The 21,018-nt window shown below is 39.3% G+C and overlaps 2 long non-coding RNA genes across 4 annotated transcripts; one reads left to right on the top strand and one right to left on the bottom strand.

The window, feature by feature from the left end:
• Positions 1-4,127: 4,127 nt before the first annotated feature.
• Positions 4,128-14,230, top strand: LOC136104849 (uncharacterized). 3 transcript variants are annotated; one of them, XR_011740493.1, is made up of 8 exons: positions 4,128-4,276; positions 4,587-4,638; positions 7,531-7,779; positions 8,502-8,598; positions 9,736-9,785; positions 11,068-11,161; positions 12,493-12,695; positions 13,944-14,230. It is a non-coding gene; the product is annotated as an uncharacterized lncRNA (long non-coding RNA). The 3 variants fall into 3 exon arrangements; XR_011740492.1 differs by having other exon boundaries at positions 13,949-14,230; XR_010651808.2 differs by lacking the exon at positions 11,068-11,161 and having other exon boundaries at positions 13,949-14,230.
• On the bottom strand, positions 8,605-20,276 carry LOC139828635 (uncharacterized). Its single transcript, XR_011740494.1, has 4 exons — positions 20,198-20,276; positions 18,841-19,043; positions 13,903-16,425; positions 8,605-12,428 (listed from the first exon to the last, which is right to left on the bottom strand). It is a non-coding gene; the product is annotated as an uncharacterized lncRNA (long non-coding RNA).
• Between the last annotated feature and the right edge of the window lie 742 nt (positions 20,277-21,018).

Below are 21,018 nucleotides of genomic sequence, written 5' to 3' on the forward strand. Positions count from 1 at the left end.
GAGTAATTAAAAACATCTTTCTTTATTGATGGATGGTGTCAAGGCCTGAGAAAAATATCATTGTGCTACACCTGAATTTTTAATAAATAAATAACAGAAAGTGGGCTAATGATAGTGTTACTTACAGTAATTACATCAATTAAAATAATTAAACACTGTGGGAGCTTCATCTCTAAAGTTGTTCTTCTTTTAGATCCTGAAGAAATTCACGGTAGGTCCACGGCTCTTGCTCAAATGGTTTGCATAAAGTTGAAACATGGTAGGATTTCGAAGCAGTTATGCAACAGTAATTAGGTATTTAATTACTCTCTTCTGTTATATCCTGTTGTTAAATGCACTTATAAGGGGATCGTTCTTCATCACTCATGTACATGATGGTATTAAAACAAAAGAGCAGATTTTAAAAAGAAAAATGGCAAGAGATCCCTTCAGTGTTATTTCTAATTTGTTCACTGGTTTCTGATTACCTTTTGAGAGACAGCACAAGGACCTCAGCTGTATTTTAAAAGCAGAATAGTTATGGTTCCCTCTAGATTAAAAAGAAGGCTTACAAATACAGTTTAACAGGACATATGGGCCAGATGCTAGTAGCCTCACTCTGTGTGCAGGACCTGAATTAAAATCTTAGAGCATTTGAAAGCTACTGTCATGCAATTAATGAGATGTTAAAAGTTACAACCACAGCCTGCAACCTAATCGTAATCCAGTTCCTAACAAAAGGCAACTGCGCATTTAGGTGGCTAAAACTAAATCCTCTATCCTGGACTACAAAGGCAGCAACCTGAAATCAAGGCAGATCAAGAAACTTGCTTAGGCAGAGGTCATTAACTGTAGTGATGAACCCCTGTAGTATATATTATACATATACGCAATATATAGGCTGTAGCAATGTTCCGCTATGGAAAGATGGGGAGATAGGGGTGTTGGGTACTCTGCAGCCTTGAGAGCAAGTCCAGCTCCACAAGGCACTGCAGCTTAGTCATTCTTACACAGAGTAAATCTTGATAGTCAGGCAAGTAGCCCTATCAGATTTCCAAAAGGGGTTCCATAGATGGATTAGGCTACTTCTGATAAAAATAACCTCTGACTTGAGAAAGCCCACCCAAAACACATTACCTTTCCTTCTGAAGGATACAATCCTAACATTTGGCCAAGCTGAGGCCACTAACAATGTAGCTCTCAAAATTTAATATATTGACCTGAACCACAAACTAAATTTTTAACTGAGTATTAACTGAAACCTTGAAAACCATGTTCAGCAAATGAAGTTTGTATTGAATAAAATGGCTGACATGGAAGTAGCATGAATTTCTTAGTGATTTTGCTTTAAATGTGCCTTAGGAGCTCAGTAATATAGATCATAGTACTTACATTATTTAATTTTTAATCTCAGCTCTTAATAACCTCATAATTCACCGTTGCTTTTAATTACCATTCATATCTCCAATAACAAAAAAATAGTCTCAAAGAAAAAAGAAATCAAACATCGGAACGTGGTTTTGATTTAGAAACATTCATAAAATAAAATACAAATGTTGCTCCTAGCTATAGTGCTTGAATTTTGCATTAACTCATTTCATCTTGTTTTCATGGTGCTATTTTGATTATTTTTCAACCGCTGATTTACATTTCATGTGGAAGCTGATATTCCACTTCTAATATTCAAAGATATTAGGTCAGCTGTATAATTCATTAATTCATCAAAGTAAACACCATATTCTACTGAAAGTGTCTCGTGTTATACCGGCTGCTCACTGACTTGTAAGTGCCACAGGGACAGTGAATCAGAACATTTCCAAGGGGATTGCAGAAATCCAAGATTCAAAAAGCAAATGTAAATCCTGGTGCACTGTGGGTGACAGTCAGCCAGAGGACATGTCACAGCACAAATGGTGTCCTGAGGCAAGGATAGATGCTGTTAACTGTGCCGCTTCAGTGTATGCCAAGAAGTAAACTCATAATAATAATAATAATGCTTTGTCAGTCATTCATTTTTCCTAATCTAAACTGCAGCTGATATATCTTGGATTGCCATAGAATCTGGAATGCCTTGAAAAAATCCCTGATCCACTTCAGCGTGAGTACAGCTAAGACAAACTATTCACTGTAGAGGAACAATTTCATTTAAACTTTACATTTCTTTGAGTCTAGTAGTGATACACTTGTTCTCAGTTCACTTTTTTGTTTTTTACAAGTAGCAAGAGGCAAGGAGGAGCCCCATTTTCATTTGTTGTGACAACTAGATTTCTCTTCAGCCTGTCTCCCAGGTTCCTGCCTTGGAGCTGGCTAGAAACTGGCACGGAGAATGGCAGGGAAGGGAGGGAGGAAGGGAAGGACAGCCCGTGCACCCAGGGAAGTGAATCCCTAATGCAAAAACCCCTGAGCACCATCCCCACCCAGTCTGAATCAGTCCTCCCTGGCAACGCCAGCTGCAGTTGTCTTTGGATCAGACATCAACAGGGACTGAACACAACTGCTTCAATGTTAGGAGTCAATAATGATGGATTAATTAATTAGAAATGAATCCACTGTCATCACTCTTCTTTCCTTTCCATTAGGACATCTTCTTTATTCATTTCCAAAAGTGTTCTGCCTGAGCAGAACAGAACTCAGACATGTAGCCTGCATGACTACAGTGAGAAGTAGATGTGGGTATCAATGTGTATACACAAAGACATATGTTTTTAAATATATGTATATACATAGATACGTATACACTGAATAGTTGTCACTATAAATAAATACTGTAAGGAAATGGAATGTTCGCATATAAATTTTAGATCATAAGCTCTTACTGTCCAGAAACTAAAACAACAGCTTTTCTGTCAAATTCAGAGGAAAAAAAAAGCAGAAAAATACGGATTTATCGCCCTCTGGAGGATAAATGTGCTCTTCACCTGCTCGTAGTCGTCATTCTGGGCTCCACAGTACAGGATGTGTGTGGTGTCCCCGAGGAGAGGGGTCTAATCCAGTCAAGGAAATAAATCACTGCCATTTCCCAGAGCAGGTGTCAGGCTTGGCAGGTCACCCAAACCTGCCGCAAGGTGCCACCTACCTGGCAAAAAACAGGGGAGCAGAAGCACCCAGTCCCGCAGGTCAGACAGGTGTAATACACCTGCATAAGCAGTTCTGTCTTTCCAGGGCTCGAAGTAAATATCAGCAACTGGGGGCAAATAATTCATATAGGAGCCACAGAGAAGCATACCATGAATCATACTGCCTGCCAGCTATGCGTAGAGGAAGAGAAAGAGGGAGATGAAGGGCAGCAGCTTTGGCAGCCACACACTGCCCCTCGCCGCATTTTCTGGTCTCCTGTGCCACTGCATGGCCACACGAAGAAATGCAGGTCTGAAGAGTAAAAGGGACTTCAGTGCTCTTTCCCTGTGATAATCAACAGGAAAAATAAATAAAATTAAGCGGGCTGTAACAGTGACAACACAATGATGTGCAGACGCAATTTCAAATTAATTATAAAATTTTATGAAAAACACAGCTGATCAAGTGTATGTGCAGGTCCTCCCATTATAATATATTTGTACCATGGTATGCTTTGGCTTGGGGAAATTAGACTCCTAATAACCTAAATTTGTTTCATGAAAAGAGGTTAACTTTGTTCCCCATCATTAATGAAACCTTTATTTCATTTATTTTTTTATGTCTGGACAGATGGCAACCACTCATAAATATGTCTTTACAGTATTAAAAATAATATTTAAAAAATAATGATAGATGAAGGTAATACTAGGTAAAAAATATTACATGTTGTTGCATTTTAATTCCTCAGAAAAGAGGTGCCAACACCTGCCGCACAGTAGCAAAAGCATAGCACACCTCCTGCTGTTAGCCTAGATGTTGCATGGTGGCAGTCAGCCACTAAAGATGCTTCCCTGCAATTATTGTACTTACCTAGGAAATAACCTGACAGGCAGGATGCCATCTTTCCATTCCTAAGCAACCCTCTTTTTAGGAGGACTGATGAGCTTCCTGAAGAGCAGACTGCTGAATTTAAAGCAGCTTTTTTTCTTTTTTTTTTCTTCTTCTTCTGTATTTCTCTTTTTTTTCCTTTTTTTTTCTTTTTTCTTTTCTTTTTTTTTTTTTTTTTTTTGATTTCCACGCTACAGAACACAACTAATGGTGACCCTACACTGACAAACACTGGGACTGGGAAGAGCTTACTCGGAAAAAGACTAGCAAAATCTGAGCTGCATGCTGTAGTCAATGAGGCAGTGCTGATAATGATGGCACAAATGACCTTCCAATGTAGCCGACAATGATGGTAAGGAAAATTAAATAGACATCTGCAGAAATTCGGGCTGGAAAGAAAAAGTGAGGGGAAAGTGGGAGGAAGACTACATCTTTACATTATGCACTCCTGTTCCTTTTCATCTATTTGGCTTTATTTTCTCACTTTCTCACAGCTCTTAATTGGTAACAGCAATTCAACAGCATATGCATTGTGGTTCAACATGTACACTATCCCGTTGAATTCAAAGGAACTCTTGTGGCACCTGCTTTAGTCACTTGCTAAGATAAGGTCATTAGTGCTGCCTTTTAACTGGTTCCCTGTTTTTCCTACTAATCTCTAGGGTCACAGGTTTCTGCCATCGTTCGCTCTTCCAGCAGTTCTCACTTAACTAAGTAAGTATATTTTAAACAGTGTATCTATATTGGTATTTCAAGACAATTATTTTTGCCGTGGTGTTCCACAGTGTGAGAAACGTACCTACCGTTGTCCGTCTCATGTTGGCTGCCCTTTGCTCTCGCTAGATGCTTCCTTGAACCTTTTTGTTATGCCATGAAGAAAGCAGAGGTGGGCACAGGGTTTGCCTTTTTCTCTTTTATTAACCATAAGCAAGGAAAGGGTCTTCACTCTGTTTCCCATGAGTAGTGCCCACACTCATGTCTTCAGGTGGTACAGATAACTAAGGACTCTATCAAAATTTACTATAAACAGATTCAGATCTTAGATCAAGTTCTCCCACCAGTGAACAGAGAGGATAGCACAAGATATTCTTCCTTTTCCTGCTTGCCCACTACCTTCTCTGTCTGCATACTACTAGATCAATATTTAACCAACAACTCAGTTTAACCTCTCGAACTCAATGGCCACTTAGCAGACATTATGCTATAAATAAGAACATTAATTCCCACTCTCTCAGCCTGAAGTATATACTGAAGATAAAATCTAGCTCAAATATATTAGTGCTCAATTAAATTAATTGTGTCACATTTATTAGTACCAATACAGAAATTTTCAGATGTGTAAAAACAATTTTACTGAACAAAGCCATATCTGGAAGGAAGAAATGCCCACACAGGATTTATTCACAGATATCTTCCCCATTGCAATGAATACAAGTATGGCTTGAGTTTTACTGCCTTCTTGCTTTGGTGTGAATGACAGTATCAAAAGCACTGGTCAGTATAGGCGCAAATCTTAGCATTGTGGTCAAAGCAGCTGCCGAACTTACGGTCAGTTTGTGCACTATTTGAAAGTATATAACAGAGATAAACTCATCAGGTCAGTTAGGTAAATAAAACACATCAGAGAATGGTGCAAGGGGAAATTCCTGGCAAGAAGGAGTCTGTAAGGAGCCAGAGGGTTGTCCCCTGTAGCTATTTACCTTTATGGAACTACAAGTTTCTCAACCAAGGTCTCCCACAGGGAGAAAAAATCTTTCTTTTGTAACAGACCTCAAAATAATTCAAACTGTCTGCCGATAATTAAATCCATTACATTAGCAACAGGTGGTGAAGCTGTAATTTTTTCACATCTGTTATCATTTTCATGAGTCAGTATGTATTCACTGCAAGAGCTGCGCTGTGTAAACCACCGAGCAGAGAGAGCTGGGCTGATGGCTGTCATCCAGGGAAACGCTGTACTCACTCCTGTACTGATCTGAAAAGCAGAGCAGAGGGGATGTGGGAATATGTGGCAGGCAGCAAGGGGTTTGGGCAGGAAGGTGGGCATTTAAAAGGGAGTGAAGAAATTTCATAAGTTCTTATTAGGCTGGGAGAGGAAGGGAAGAAAGAAAAAGGAAACTTTGGTTTTGCTTGGAGTGTTACCTTGATATCTGTTTTGATTCTCTGCTGTACCATAGACTTTTCTTGTAGCCTGGAGCATGTTCCTTGGTCATTCTGGTTTAGTAAGTTTAAAAATTAAACTCTCCAGGAAATTTCATTGTCAGTGAGGGTGATAGGCATAGAATAGCTCACATGTATGTTTGTGAATTTGTCTCAGTCTCCAAACAATGTGTTTGTGCAAAGTGGCTGTTGGGAATGGTTTACCATGGTGAAGAGGGCTGTGCAAGTTGCAAGATGAATTCTGAGTATTGAAGAGCTTGCTAAGACAGAAAGCTTCTCTTAATGCAAAGAGCTTGTGGAATGGCCACAGTTCTGGGTTGATCTGTGCTACAGCTGGTTGTACAATCACATCTGTGTAAGAGTAGAAAGGCGTCTTACTGCCATGATGTGCTGTGTCCTCACATAAGCTTTAGAGGGCAGCTGCAGCTCATTTTGCTGTACTTCAGGTTGCTGGACTTTCCAAGAACATTTTCTATATCTTTTCCATCTTCCTCTAAACCCCACTTCTCCTTTCACTCAGAAGAGAAAGGTACCATAATTTTGTAGAACCACCTTTTCCTTTTCTGAATACTGAGAAAAAATATGTATGGAGAGGTGTGAGAAGTTCACAATCAATTTACTTCCATCAGTAGTGATATCACATTTTCATTTAGGTTTAGGACATGCTGCCTTTATACTTCTCCTTGAAGACTGTTTCTTTTCCTTGCATGAAACTATTGTGGATAGTTATTATTGTATTGAGCTGCTGTTTTGTGGTCAGTAAATTATTGTTCACTGAAAGAATCTTTAAAAAAAACAGTTTAGAACAAAAAGTATCTAACAATGAGTTCTTTCTGGAGTAATTTCTTTAGTTGTATTCTTCTTCCACAACAATGAATAGATTACTGTAATTATTTTCAAAGAATCATCATTTAACTCTACCAAACTTGGAACAAGCAAAGTGTTGCAGGTTGTTTTATGTTAATGACTGTCATTAAGCTGAGGTTACTTGGCTGAGATCCATTGTGAGGGGCAGGCTTTACCCAGCAGGTCTTAGCGTTGCTGGAAGCTCTCTTATGGGCAGAGCCTCACATAACTCAATTCCTACCTGTGTCCTGTTGGAGCTGTGTCACTAGAGACTCCCATGTGGTCAAAAGACCATCAGGGATCACATCTTTTTCTCAATTGATAGAATTAAACAGACATACAAAATTAATAACCAACCTTTAAGGTATCTAAACCTCTAAACTACTATTGTGGAGTTGTTGATGGAGATAGACATGGGTGCATACCCAGTCAATCTAGGTATTTTCCCACACTCCTCCTTCTCCATTTCATATCCTTGATTTTGCCTGATCTTGGAGCTGAGCTTGCAGGATAGAGTTGTATTTGTGTAGGACTGTGGAGGTACTGTCACAGTCACAGTCTCCTCTTCCAAACCTCTATTTCTCCTCTCCTCCTGGCCAGGTCCTTTGGATACACCAACAACCCAGTCATCCCCTGCCATCACTGCAGTCAGCCTCACAGCTTAGCTTCTCTTGCCCAAAGACATCCAAGATCTGTCTGAGGACCCCGTGGACACCAGAGCATCACCCCAGCTCCTGGTGCAAGTGCTGTTTCCAGTGGTGGCTCGCACTGACTCATCTGCCAGAGCAGCAACAGGGCCCTCAAGCAGCTTCCTCCTGTTATTCCAAGCAGAAAAGCAGCAGGAGAAAGGTGAGATTCCCTGATGCGTCATTGCCTCTTTCCCAAAAACTAGATAAACAGCCCTTAATTTGTGGGACAGTATTTGCCCACAAGAGGCCAAAGTCTTGATTCGAGTGCTGTTCTTCACTGAAACCATTAACTTCAGTGTTTCACGTGATGCCATTGACTCACACATGGTGTCTCCAGCTTTGCCAGGGAATGAACCAAAGCAGATTCAATGGTCTTTGGGGAAGGGTAATTTATTTGTGAGGTTTAGCAGTGTTATTTGATTATTTGTCTTCCAGGGTCATATGGTGGAGACAGTCTTCCTGGGAAGGCACTAAATGTTGCTCAGTGATTCACTGACTGCTGGCCAGAGCACTGTTTGTAACTGATTTATCTGAATCCTTTTCACATTCTTCTCTCTATTAATGTTTCAGCAGTTCCTTTCCTTCGTAAATTCATGGTAGTTATGTGTTACTTAGGATGATTGCCTGAAAATCATTTCAAACACAATGATTACATACTGAACAGATGAGCTGTCTTGGGTTTATGTCACAGCCCATCTGCCTGTTCTAAACAGGCTTCCTGCATTATGCCTTTTCCTCCTCATCGGGTAGGCAGTGAAAAAGACTGCTAGCATGTAACATCTGCATTCCGTTGGACCTTTCCAGAGTGTTATTTCACATGCATACTTCAAAGTTTGCATTTCTTTCTGCAAATATAATTTGAATCTCATTCTGTTTTGGCAGAAGGCGCATTGCAACATAAGCTGTTCTTTCTTTATCCCACTACCTGTAGTGTGGAAGTTGAAGTACAACATGTCAGCTGGAGGTGTTTCAATCTGAGGTAAGCTCAGGGAACACACTTCAAGGCTGAATTCCACAGAGATCTGAGTTGTAATGACAGTGGGAAATGCATAGGTCTTGGCCCTGTGTTCAGCACTGAAGGACATGTATACTTTATTTCAGACTGGAATTGGACTAAAAGTTAAAATTTGGTTTGATCTAGACATGCTTTATCAGGCTTTCATGCACTGTGAGTACTTGAAAATATTTTCCCTACGGGTTTTATATTATAAGCCCTCTTACAGTAGCCTGGATGAATACTCTGCACAACGAGGAACCAACCACAAGGTGTCAATATAGTGTAGCAGATGTTTAGTAAGCTTTTGTTACTACAGCACCATTTGACATACAATTCAGACACACCTTCTGGTGGGTTATTTGAATAGCTAATTGCAAAAATTCAGGTCAGATTACATCTTTTGTACCTGATTTATTTAATCAATAAAGTAGTCTCATGCTATGACTGGGGGCAGGAGAAAAATTAGTATAAATGGCTGAAGTAAAAAGTATGACAAGCCATAAGCTACAGCCTGCAGATACTGTAGCATTGTGATTTAGAACGAAAGGCTGACAAAGTGAGATGCTAGACTGGTGGGGGTGAATAAATTTTTGTCAGACCATGAGTAGTGATCATTATCAAGAGACACAGCATGTAAATTAATAAACTCTTCCCAGTAAGGAGTCAAAATACCTAGACGAACTGATGCCTGTGCTCATTTATAAAAGCATAGTGGCTGGTGAGACAGGATAAAGATGGAAAAGCAGTATTGAAGAGTTCCATTTTGTCTCTTTCAGACACAGATCTTTGTGCCTCAAAAGAGTCAGAGCTGAAGCTGAGGTCTGAGTTACAAAAGACACGGAAGCACTTTGGTTTTGCACCCAAACAGGGGTTTAGAATCTAGGAAAGAAAGGCCTGTTAGAAATGAGAATGAAAGATGGTTAGGAAAATGACTCCTAGAACTGTGAATATTATTTCTTTGAAGTATGCATTAATCGGGTTTGGCTAAGAATTTTCAAAGGGGTTAAGGACTTAGCTCCCATTGAATGTCAGTGGCTTTTGGACACTTCACTGTCATAGTCTGCTTTGAAAATCCCAGCTTAGAATATTAATTTTAATGTAACTTTTCCACTTCAATAGGAGGGAGCAGATCCATGACAGAGAGATGAACAGAGAAGCTACAAAAGAAAGTAAGTTTTTTGTATTACAGTCTTTATAAATTATTGTACTTTACCTAATCCACTCAGTCAAGTACAAAAGTATATATTATAGGTGGCTGAGCAGAAGATATTATATTACATTACATCCTTCACTTGTGTTAATTGTATTGTGCTTTGAACAAAGTGGAGGGCACTGCCCAGCAAATCATACAATAAAAAATATAGCATTGGCTACATTTTTTAAAAGGACAAAGGGAAGATGGAGCCTGTTTATTCAAAAAGTTGATTTTCTCAGGTTCTAAACCAGCTGTGACACCATGCTGTCCTTTGAGAGATATTTTATTGGGCAACAGATCAGTGTTGGAGGTCAAAAGAGCAACAGCAATAGATGCATCATGTTCCCTGGAGCTCCCTGGGGGCAGGCTGGGACAATGGTTAGAAAAACTGCAAAGTCTGTGGGAATAAAGCTCTTGCTGTTCTTGTGTTTCTCTCTTTTGCATTTCTTTTTGATATTGTATATCTTAATGAGAGGAAATGCTGGTGTACACAGTACTGGCATGATGGTGAATAAAATGCTACAGGACAGCCATAGCTCTTCAGAATGAAATACATTGAAAAGGTGGGTTTGCTTATCAATGGTGGCAACTAGAAGTGTTGGAAAAGCCATTAGAGAAACACCACCGCTAGTCCCATGTCTGACCTCATTGTCAGAGACTGGATATTCAAGTGGAGGCAAGGGAACATTCTTGCTCCCCTCTAGTGGTCTAGTGACAGTGTGGGTTTTAAATACTCTTTTTATTTTATCTCTCCTCAAAGGAAAACAAGTCTGAGCATTTTCTTTTTTTGAATAAACTGAACAAAAGCTAACACAAATTACCACTGATGTGGTGGTATTATGTTTATCATACAGTGCTTGGGTGTTGGTTTTTTTAATTGCTGTTATGCTGAAGACAAGATAAATGTGTGTTCTGTTATGAGGATTTAAGTGAAGAAATGAGGTTGACTGAGAGGTCATTTTGGGAATGGGAGACTGAATATGGAAAAGCCCACGTACCAAAGCTGGCATGTAAGAAAGTCCCAGTGAATACACGATTTCCAACAAAAGTTTGTCACTTCCAGATTTTCACCATTACTGCCAGTGTAAATAGCAAAAGGGTTTTTTTAAATTAAAAAATTGTAGGCCCACAATATCCCGTAGTAATTAGTTACTATGATTGAAGTGCTTGTTCCTAGACAAGAGCCCAAATCAAAGGCTTAGGTCTGTGTAAATCCAAAACGATTGTCTGTACAAATCAAATTCCTCTCCTGACAGATGCACGGGTTTCACTGTGTGTGTCCTCATCAACCTGTCACCAACCCCATCTGGTCTATCTGCCTCTGAAAAATGAACACCACTTCACAGCAGAGTAAGCACTGAGCACATGATGCTGCTTGTTTGGGTTTGAACTAGATTTAGTCAGCCTGGACTAAGGAAGCCATTTTGTGAGATTATGAGGCTGATTTTTCTTCTTTTACACTAAGACTGCAACATGCTCAAGAGACACAAACTGTGTCACCTGAGCATCAGTAATGGGTTTACAACACAGTGGAGATAAATGAGAACAATCCCTGATATAAAAAACTGAGAAACTAGTGGCGTATCTGAATTACCTGTTATGTCCAACCTGGTCTGCTGCCTGCCAGCTTGAGGCATAGATAAAATTTGCTCACGTTTGTCTGCAAACATATCTATCCTGCAGGATGCTGATCAGTCTCCTCCAGCTCTTCCAGGGCTGCTCAATTTGTTAATGTTACTATGAGAGCATTCATAGTTTTATACTATCATGCCTAGGGGCCATTTCCTGGACAATTATTTTCTTGGCTGTGAAAATAAAGTGGGATTTCCTGCCATGCTGCATTTATAAGCTCAGAAATAACACAGGGATCCATGGAGCTGGGACACCACATGGAAACCACGAGCCAATATTTGGTTAGCACAGATAGCAACTGCCCTAGTGCATCACCAAGCTTAACCACCATCAAATCTCTGGAAGGCAAAACAGAGCGTTAGGGAAGGGTTGGAAAGAAGATATTGTTATGACTTCGTTGCTTGAGTCACATTGGCCATATGGAAGAAAAGCACAAGGATACTTCTGAGAAAACCTAACAGCTAAGTAATCAGAAAGCACACTGGATCTACCACCTGTGAGGTGTTTTAGTGCTTTGTTGGCTAAGGACCCAAGTCTGTTGCATCTTGAAATAACAGAATTTCTATTGAAACAAGAGATAACGAAGTGGTGAGTTTCCAAACCTGTATGTCCTCTGCTACTACAGGTACTAGCTTTGTGGCTTGTAGTATTTAACAGGAGTCAACAATGAGGAAAGGATTTAACTTCCACCATAACCAGCCACTTCAGGCTTCGAGTCACCCTAGGCTTCCCCCTGCTTGGAGTGTTTTGTCCTAAGAATGTGTTTCCTCAAAACAAGGCACCAACTTAAAGTTCAGTAGGCTGCTTTCTTCATAGATTTTAATGTTCTTGACAGTTCAGCCAAACAGAGATTAGATGTGGGTGGCACAGAAGGAGGTTTAGAAGCACTTGCTCTTCTGCTTAATGATGTTACCCAAACTGTAATCTTCAGATCTCAGAGGCTTTCTTGAAGCAAAGCCACTTGTATGACTGCGTCTGGCGGCATCTGTAGAAAAATGTAATGAAAAGGGGGCTGTTTATGATTCCTTTATGTTCATTCTCTTTCACAGACATTTTCTACAATTCCTGACTTAGAGTATCGTTTATAATTTCACTGTGGAGTAGTCCTTAGAGAGACCCGTGAATCATTCCTGTGGCTAGTGTTGTAAAGATAACTAAATACACAACGAGAACGAGGGAAGGAGTGTTTGCTGTTGGTTGGATCTCAGCACAGCTTTTGATACTATCTCAAATTGGCAAGGAGACTGTGAAGGTAACTCAAAGACTTTTTATATTTGGCTATATTACAAATAGTTCACTTTCTTCCTCTTAGCCTGAGGTTCCTCCAAGGTGTGTTCTGCGTACCTACAGTTAGAACTACTTATTCCTTACTCTCCTTGCTTAAAATGCCATTCTTCTCGTGTTTATTTATACTTCCCATTTAAAAAGTGGGAATTTTGGAGGTTTTGAGGGTTGTGGTTTTTTGTGGTTTGGGGTCTTTTCTTTGTTTGGTTGTTTTGGGATTTTTTTGGTTTGAGTTTTGTTTGTTTGTTTCTTTGTTTAAGAAGCCTAGATCCCCAGTGCCTGGCTTCTGGTACAGTCATGGCAAGCTGTGCAGCACAGACTTGTAGCATTATTGTTTGGCCAGTCTTGCAATTCCTGCCACTCACACAGCACTGAAGCATGCAGGGATAAGGGATATGCTAGCAAGGAGGGCTATTGGCCAAGATACTGCTGCAAAGGGTAGGAGAGCTCTAACCCATGCTGCCTTTTTGCTGCTATGTTTGCTGACAAGTAGAGATGGAGGGATAAAAATTATTTTTACTCTTATCTGCAATTATATATATACTATATAGCATATACATAATTTTTTGAGGGTATTTCATTTTGAAATTCTTGCTATGGTCTGGAACCGCTAGTGAAAGTTCGGAGAAGAGGTCTTTGCAAGTGCTTTTGAAACACAGCATTTCCTTAGCAACACGCTGGTTGCACTGCAATAACATAGCACCGTGACCTGAGTGTGTTCCACCTTGATCTCATGACCATAAGAAAAACGACCAGAAGTTGTTATTCCTGAAGGCATCATTCAGAACACTGCCAGACTTGGTGTCACTGACCATGAGTCACAAATCTGATAATGCAATTTAAGATATTGAATCATACCCTAAACTTGTGATTCATTATGGAATTTAAATGGCACAAGTGATGTCCTGGACTCTATTCCAATATATATGAGTTCAGATACCCTTCCAAAATAAACAAGTGACTAAGAGCCATAAATTTTGTTCACCTCAACCACTAATAGTGCCCAGAAAGATTATGCTTCAGCTTTTCTGGCAAGGACAAGGTAATAAACATTCCAGTACATACTGCCCCCCCCGCCCGCCCCCATTTCTCTCTGAGGACACCGAAATGAAAAGTTGAGCGTCTCTGGGGGGGCTTAATTCTATTTCCAGCAAAGAGAGGTAAAGTGAACTTACAGCTTTCATTGACCACTATGGTAATCCTTGCTTTCTTGAAGCACAGCCTGATAACTGTGTTCATGGCAAAGCTTATGGGAGAATGCAAGTGATCTGCCCCACATCTGCTCCAAAGGGAATCTGAAGAACCTGAAGCACGGGAAGAAAAGAGGACTTCTCCAGAGCAGATCTGACACAGCACTCTGCCTATGTACATGGTCAAAGTACTGCCTTCAGCTACTGAGAGTAAAATACTATTTGCTGGAAAGTATCCCTTGCCCATCAGATGCAATGTCTCTTTCAGAGCAATATCTCTAAGTTTTTGTTATTGGTGCACACTCCGTCTTTCATGGTTTGGAGTTGGTAGAACCATCACTTTGAGTGGAAGATCTCTTACTAAACTTCAACACCTTTTTGATCTGTGTTCAACGACTTGCTGGGTCTGCCCATGTCTCTCAATATTATCTGCTGGATAAACTATATTTGTAACTACTCCATGCAGTCCTGTGAGTTGTGTTGGTTTTATTTAAATTTGTTTTCAATAGACTCTCAGAGCACTGTATGCCCTCAGGACATAGATTCCCGCATTGCTGTTTCCTCTTTTTAGCAGTTCCAGTAATGACTCCCAATTACTCAAGCCTGTATACAGATGAGGGGTGCAGGCATTCTGGTAATTTGAGCAAGTCATTTTGACAGAGGACCCATTTAGCAAACAGCAAAGAAGCAGAAGGTCCAATTGCTGAAGATGGACACTCACACGAGAATCATGGTCACCTGTACACACCAATAAAACAAAAAGAATGTTCATCAACCAGGGAGAAGATGTTACTTGAGATCACACTCACACTTCTTAACACATAATACTCCAAATATGATAGTTACAGAGTTATTTTAAGTGCATTCAGCACTTTTGCATTATAACAATGTGGGTTTTTTAGAATTGGAAGTTGATTTTGGCCATGTTCAAATATTGAAATATAAATATAGAGATTTGTTAGAAGAAATCTGGGCAAAATCATGTAGGATCTCAATTGTGAAATGAAGAAATATTCTTGCTAAAAGAAAATGAATTTTTCTATTCTATGACTATTTTTAATCTGTCTGTGCATTTGCTTACATCCTTGTGTTGTATTAATTGGCTATTAATACCTATTAATGAAATGCAACAATTGGTATAAAGAGCCAAATACACTGGATGTGAATGTGATTAAAGACTAAACCTTGAGGCTACAGTTATTCCTTCTCTTATAACTAAATCTAAGGTATAAATTCACGGCTTTACAATAGTTACTTTGAAGTTATACATCTGGAAGTGAACGGAGAGTCAAGCACAGTAAATATCAAATGCAACTTAAAAAACAAACAAACAAACAACCCCGCCCCTAAAAAAAAAAAAAGAAAAAAACCACAAAAAACCACAAAAACAAACAAAAACAAACAAAAAAAAAAACCCACAACCAAACACCAAACTAAACTAAATAAACCTACCAAACATCCCCAAAACACAGTATGAAGATTAATATGGACAACTGTTCAAATCAAAGCTGAATTTCATTTTGGCGCAACCTGCACATTTCATGTTATTAAACTACATACAATTTCTGATGATTTTAAAACAAGAAGCAAATATACAGTGAGGGTTTCTTGTAGATATTAACAAGGAGAAAACAAATTCATGAATGTCAACATTAAAGCAGCTGAGAAAAACTTGAATACACTTGCTTTTGTACTCCTGCAGACAGAACAGTCTGTCAGTCCCTGACTGAAATGCACTGGTTGCAGTGTGTATCTATCATCACAGCAGGTGCTGGGCTCATTTCCGATATAATATTTTGTGAAAAACTGAAAAGATAATGGAATTGCAGAAGACCTATGTAACAAGAGGTTTCAGCACAAGAAGGTTGACTAATGGCCATGTCATGTGCAGGACCTAAATGGAAAGGATCAGAGTACACAGCATCAGAAACAAGAGGAATTTGGGGAATACAGAAAGTAATGGTAATGAGCTCATAACAATGCAGTGTAGCTCCAGAAAGCACACCGTCAAGCAAAAAACAACATTCAAGGAACAGAGTTTGACTGGTATAAAATAGGTGAGCCTGAGCAGGGTATCAAAGTTCATAATAAAACTCCCTGAAAAGAGAGATGATTGCTGTTGCTGAATAATGTTTTGGAAGACAGTAGCATCACACTGGATATAATGAGAGATGGAGTGGTGCACCAAGGGTCTTGGCAGCGCCGCCCTTCCCTGGAGCCAAGTCCAGTGGTGCCAGCTCTGGGAGCAGGTTAGAAATTGTCCCCATGGTTTGGCATGCCCAGGAGTAGCTCATAGAGATTTGGTAATTAGTATCATCATTTCTCCTCACAGTATGAGCAATAGCTGTTTAGTTGCCTTTCCAGGAGTGTTACCTGCAATTAGCTCACTGAAATGTCGACCTATAAATAACTGTCAGAAGGAGGTTTCTGACAAAGAGTCTCAAAGCGCTGAATGGCAGGCGAATGGAGGCTGGTTGAGGCTGTCCTTACACACTACTGACGGAGGATCTATTTCAGAAGGAAAGAAAAAAAATTACACAATGAAATAAAGAGAGTCCAAAAGGCTTGAGCTAAAGTTACGCATATTTCTCAAGTTAGTTATACAACGTTATGCAGCACTCACACTACAGACCTCATGCTCGTGATAAAAACTGTGTAAAATTAATTTGACAAATGAGGGAGCGACCTGGAAGTGCAGTGTTTTGGTGACCCGTTTCCCCTGCTTCCCCTTGCTCCATGAAGTCCATGGTTCAGCCCTAGTGCAATGCTGCCAATTCTTGTCCATTAATGGCAGCTGGGACCCAGTAAAGTCTTGCATGTGCTGGGGTTCCACTCCCACCTCCCCTTCATTGATTTCCTTTTCCACCAAGGTTAATTAACATTATTTTTCTGAAAAGAGAGTCTAGGAAAAAAATGTATGTGACTTGAATTGCCTAGTTTCTTCAATTTTTCAATATTTACAATGTGTTCCAGTGTAAAGTCTACATATGTGAAAGCCTCAGCTAAGCTTTACTCTTTCACATGTGCCCAATTTTAAACAGGGAACTAAGCTCAGGCTCTCAAGATGGTATTAAGCAAATGCTAACTACTGGCTCAGGTGGTGCCAAGGCACGGACCATGCAGACATACAAAACATGCAAAAAGAAAAAAAATAAAAACAGAACTGCAGGATTTCATGCACAATTCTGAGCCACGCTGCTATGGCTTTGTAAGTTAGAAGCTAGCCAGGCAGGATATCACTTGTCTCTTGTACTTCTAAACACGTCACTTCGCCTACTTTTAAATTAGCTACTTCATTTCAAAGGATACATGAATTCAATTACAGATTAGATTTTTTTTTGCATGTCTAACTTGACAGAACAATTCTCAGTTTCAGCATTGACAAGCTCTTCTGCCTAACAAAATAATTCAGTGCAAATGATTTAATATGACCTGAGAGAACACTGTAAAACAGTAAAAATGGCTTTAAAAAAAATACAGTGTGGCATTCTGTCTCCCAAAAGATTACAACAGGGTGTGTTTGACAGCCTTGGTTTATAAAATCATTCTGGTAACACGTACATGTACAAGAATTGTCAAACTTAGTGTTACTAGTGGTCAATTTTCCCGTTCTCACTTAATACAAGTGTAAAATATAGGTGACAAATTTCATTGTAGTCTGACAGTTTTATATGTGCAGTAGATAAAACATCAAAAGTATGTCTTAATCTAGAAGTGGCATTTTAACGTTTCTCAGCTGAATACACATATTTCACAATGTTTTGATCATTTTGTAACAGGACATGAAAAATGTACACCAGAAAGCTGTCTCGTGCTCTAACAAGCTATTTCCTACGAGCCAAACATTTTAAATGCTGCATTCTTTGTTACTTTGTGTGATGATAGGAACAAGAGTTGAGAGAGTTCTGGCAGACTCTAAGACACAGAACGTTTCAAGCAACTATTCAAGTTCATAGTTTTCTATGTTAGTAATTCTAGTCTCTCCCTTTTTTCCCCTGTTGCTTTATCTTACCCTGTTAAAAGCTCACATGGTTACAGTTTCTTATTCTGATCCTAGCAGTTGGTAAGGGTGAGCTCAAATCCCCCTGTATTCATCTTCACAATGGTGCTCTAGTGACCTAGAGAATCAAGGAATCTGCAGAATTCTCAGATGAAAGCGATCTGAATAAAAGGGCCTTATGCAGTGCTTGCATGCTATATCTCCATAAATTCCCCAAGAACTGTGAAAATACTGATGGTGAATATATATCTTCCCTTTGAGCCCCTTTCAAGACAATGCTGTTGTGTGAGGCAGAGGGAAGCTGCAGAGCTGGTAGTAGTGACATACAAAAACAATTCAGTAACTTAATCTCTACTCTGTATAAGATGCACATACACACACACACCTACTTTAGAGAGTCCAGAATTCTTGACACAATGAATTACCTGTCATATTCTGATTATGACTTGGACAATACCTTTTCTGCAGAAGTTTAACATGTGAGTGAAGAATATATTACTGGGGACACTTCAAGAGGTTTCATATTTCACCTCATGCCTAGATGGAAATTGTGCTGATGCCAAATTTCAAAATCTTTTAAAAAGTTCTAATGGGACAACAAAAATGTAAAATTAGTTCTACAGCAGAATGGTAGACTCTTATATCCCACATATTATTACTAGCTAACTGAAGAATCCATGATTTCTTTTGGTAGTATTTTTGCATCTTTCTTTCTTCCCCCATGAATATATTTTAAAAATATAGGGGAAAGTTTTGATTCTTTTAAAATAAAATTATATACATAATTATTTTACTGGCCAATCAGTCAAACCTTTCAAGTCCATAAGCATTCGCGATGCTTCATGGCAACCCTGAGAAATGGATTTGCTCAATGACTATTAGGCAGGATCTCAGCACACGGGCACGGTGGACGTTTTTCTTACCTGCCTCGCCCACGTCAGTATTGCATTTGGGTTGGTTAAAATTCAGTTGCTTTGGAGACGGAGAGACTGAAATGCATCCGTACCTCAGGATTGTCTGTCTTGACAGTATATTAGTGACCATCATTCAAGAGTAAGGCAGAAAGAAAAAGCTTTTAGTCATGAATCTTAAGAAACCTTTTCAAGCCAATATTTGCAACTGGAACCTTTACAGATGAGGAAGAAGAAGCAACAAGATCATGTTAGCATTTCATCAATATATATTTGCCAAATTAATCTTTTTTCTTCATGCCTTTTTTTTTTTTTTAAAAAAAAAAAGACCGTCATTACCGCATCCTATTTTCAAATTAAAAAAAAGTGAATCATAAAAATATTTGCAGCACTTATATGGGCGATTAATACTTACAAGATTTTTTTTTTTTCCTGGAATATTATTTATATTCATTTTTTCTCAAAAATAAAAGTTCCTTGGTCATTCATTGAAAAATTACCTCACTAAGGTGCAACATCAAGGAGAGTCTTTTTGCCATCAAACCTGCTCCCACATCAGCCACTGAAGCAGGTAAAAACTACACTGCTGCCCAGCAGCCCAGCCTATTTGTTACTATCAGCTGAAGAAAGCTGTGGGCACTAGTCTAAAAGGTTCCTTTCATTTTTCAGTGTGAGCATTTTTTTTCTGGTTCTGTGCAGCTGCCAGCCTGTCTGCTCTCCTGAACGCTGTGGGACTTTAGCAGAAGCACATTTACAGTGCGCATGGCCTCTGCTCTACTTAATTCTTTTTGACAAAATGAAGATAGAGAGAGAGAGAGAGTAGCATTTTTAATGGGAGATGTATTAACTGCTGCATCTTCCTGATTTCGGAACTGGTAAAAATAATCTCAGATTCATTTAATTCAGTCTAAAATGCATTCTTTACATAAAGCTACCAAGCAAGTCAGAGAGCTCTGTTCAGCTGGAATTGTGGGCCTGAGCTGCTCTCAAAGGATGCACAATCACTCATACAAAACTGATACTTCTAGAAATATTTTCTGAAATCTGTAGGACCAGTGTGCCCCCAAGAGCAGGGGAAGAAAAGTTCTGTTAACATTGTGTGTCTGAAATTTTGAGGCTGAGAAGTTCATTACTGATGTAACGTAGATTAGCCCCAGGACAATTCTGCCTCTCCATGGTCCACCAAATGTTATGGGCAGTGAAGAACCACTGAAGAACTGAGCATCAACCAGGATTAAGCATGCAATAGAGTCACATAAAGATGTAGGCTGAAAAACCTCAAGTGGTACATGCTGGCAAATAATGACTTTTTAATAATGGCCACCTACCATTAAGATAGGGTCTGGTTTGCCCGCCTTTACATGCCTACCTTTGTCACGGGAGGAAAAGGACATGACTGCTGTTGTGAGTGTTCGCGGTATCTTCTCTGATCTTCTGCATGGAGGTTCAGCCCCATTATCTGAAGGTTTCTGTCACCATTGTAAAAAGTTCCCTTTAGGTATTTCTGTCTAAAAACTGAAACACTGGGGGAAAAAAAAAAAAAAATAAAGTATCATTTTTCTTATTTCTGCATTTTCAAATTTGATGACTGTCTCTTTCCACAATTCCTGATGGAGCACAGGCTGAAACGACACTCATCTGTTCATTCATCCAAGCAGCAGCGTCGTTCATTCTTTGAGCATGAATGCAGCCTCCTGCACTAAAGCAATACAACTGCTTTGCTCTGCATCACAGAAGAGACTCATATTTATTCAGATTTTTAGGTATTTATTTATTTTGGCAAATGACTGGTAGAATTAAACTGAGAGGATCAAATACAGATCTAAAGCCTGCAAAACTCTCGTTAATTGAGAAGAGTCTCCATGTTTAAACACATTTAAACAACATTTTTAAAATTATTTGTTACTGAATTGTTTTTAAAGAGTGCTACTGATAAACGGTACAAACCGAAAAATTGGACCTTAGCACATTGCTGGCTTTTAGAGAGGCCTTGACTGAACACCCAAGACGTTGTATCCTGTCAGAGCCCGGTTCCTTAAAACACTCCGAGAAGACTTCACTATAAGAGCTCTTCTAAGTTGGGAGACTTAAGTATTGAGTTCTGAGATGAACTTTCCTGTGTGGACATGTCACTAATTATCATCCTGGTAGCAGGTTTTGTAACAAAAGTGAAAAAAACCCCACAAAAAT

The sequence above is a fragment of the Patagioenas fasciata genome, chromosome 9 (genome assembly GCF_037038585.1).
Source record: "Patagioenas fasciata isolate bPatFas1 chromosome 9, bPatFas1.hap1, whole genome shotgun sequence".
In the NCBI taxonomy this organism is placed as follows: Eukaryota; Metazoa; Chordata; class Aves; order Columbiformes; family Columbidae; genus Patagioenas; species Patagioenas fasciata.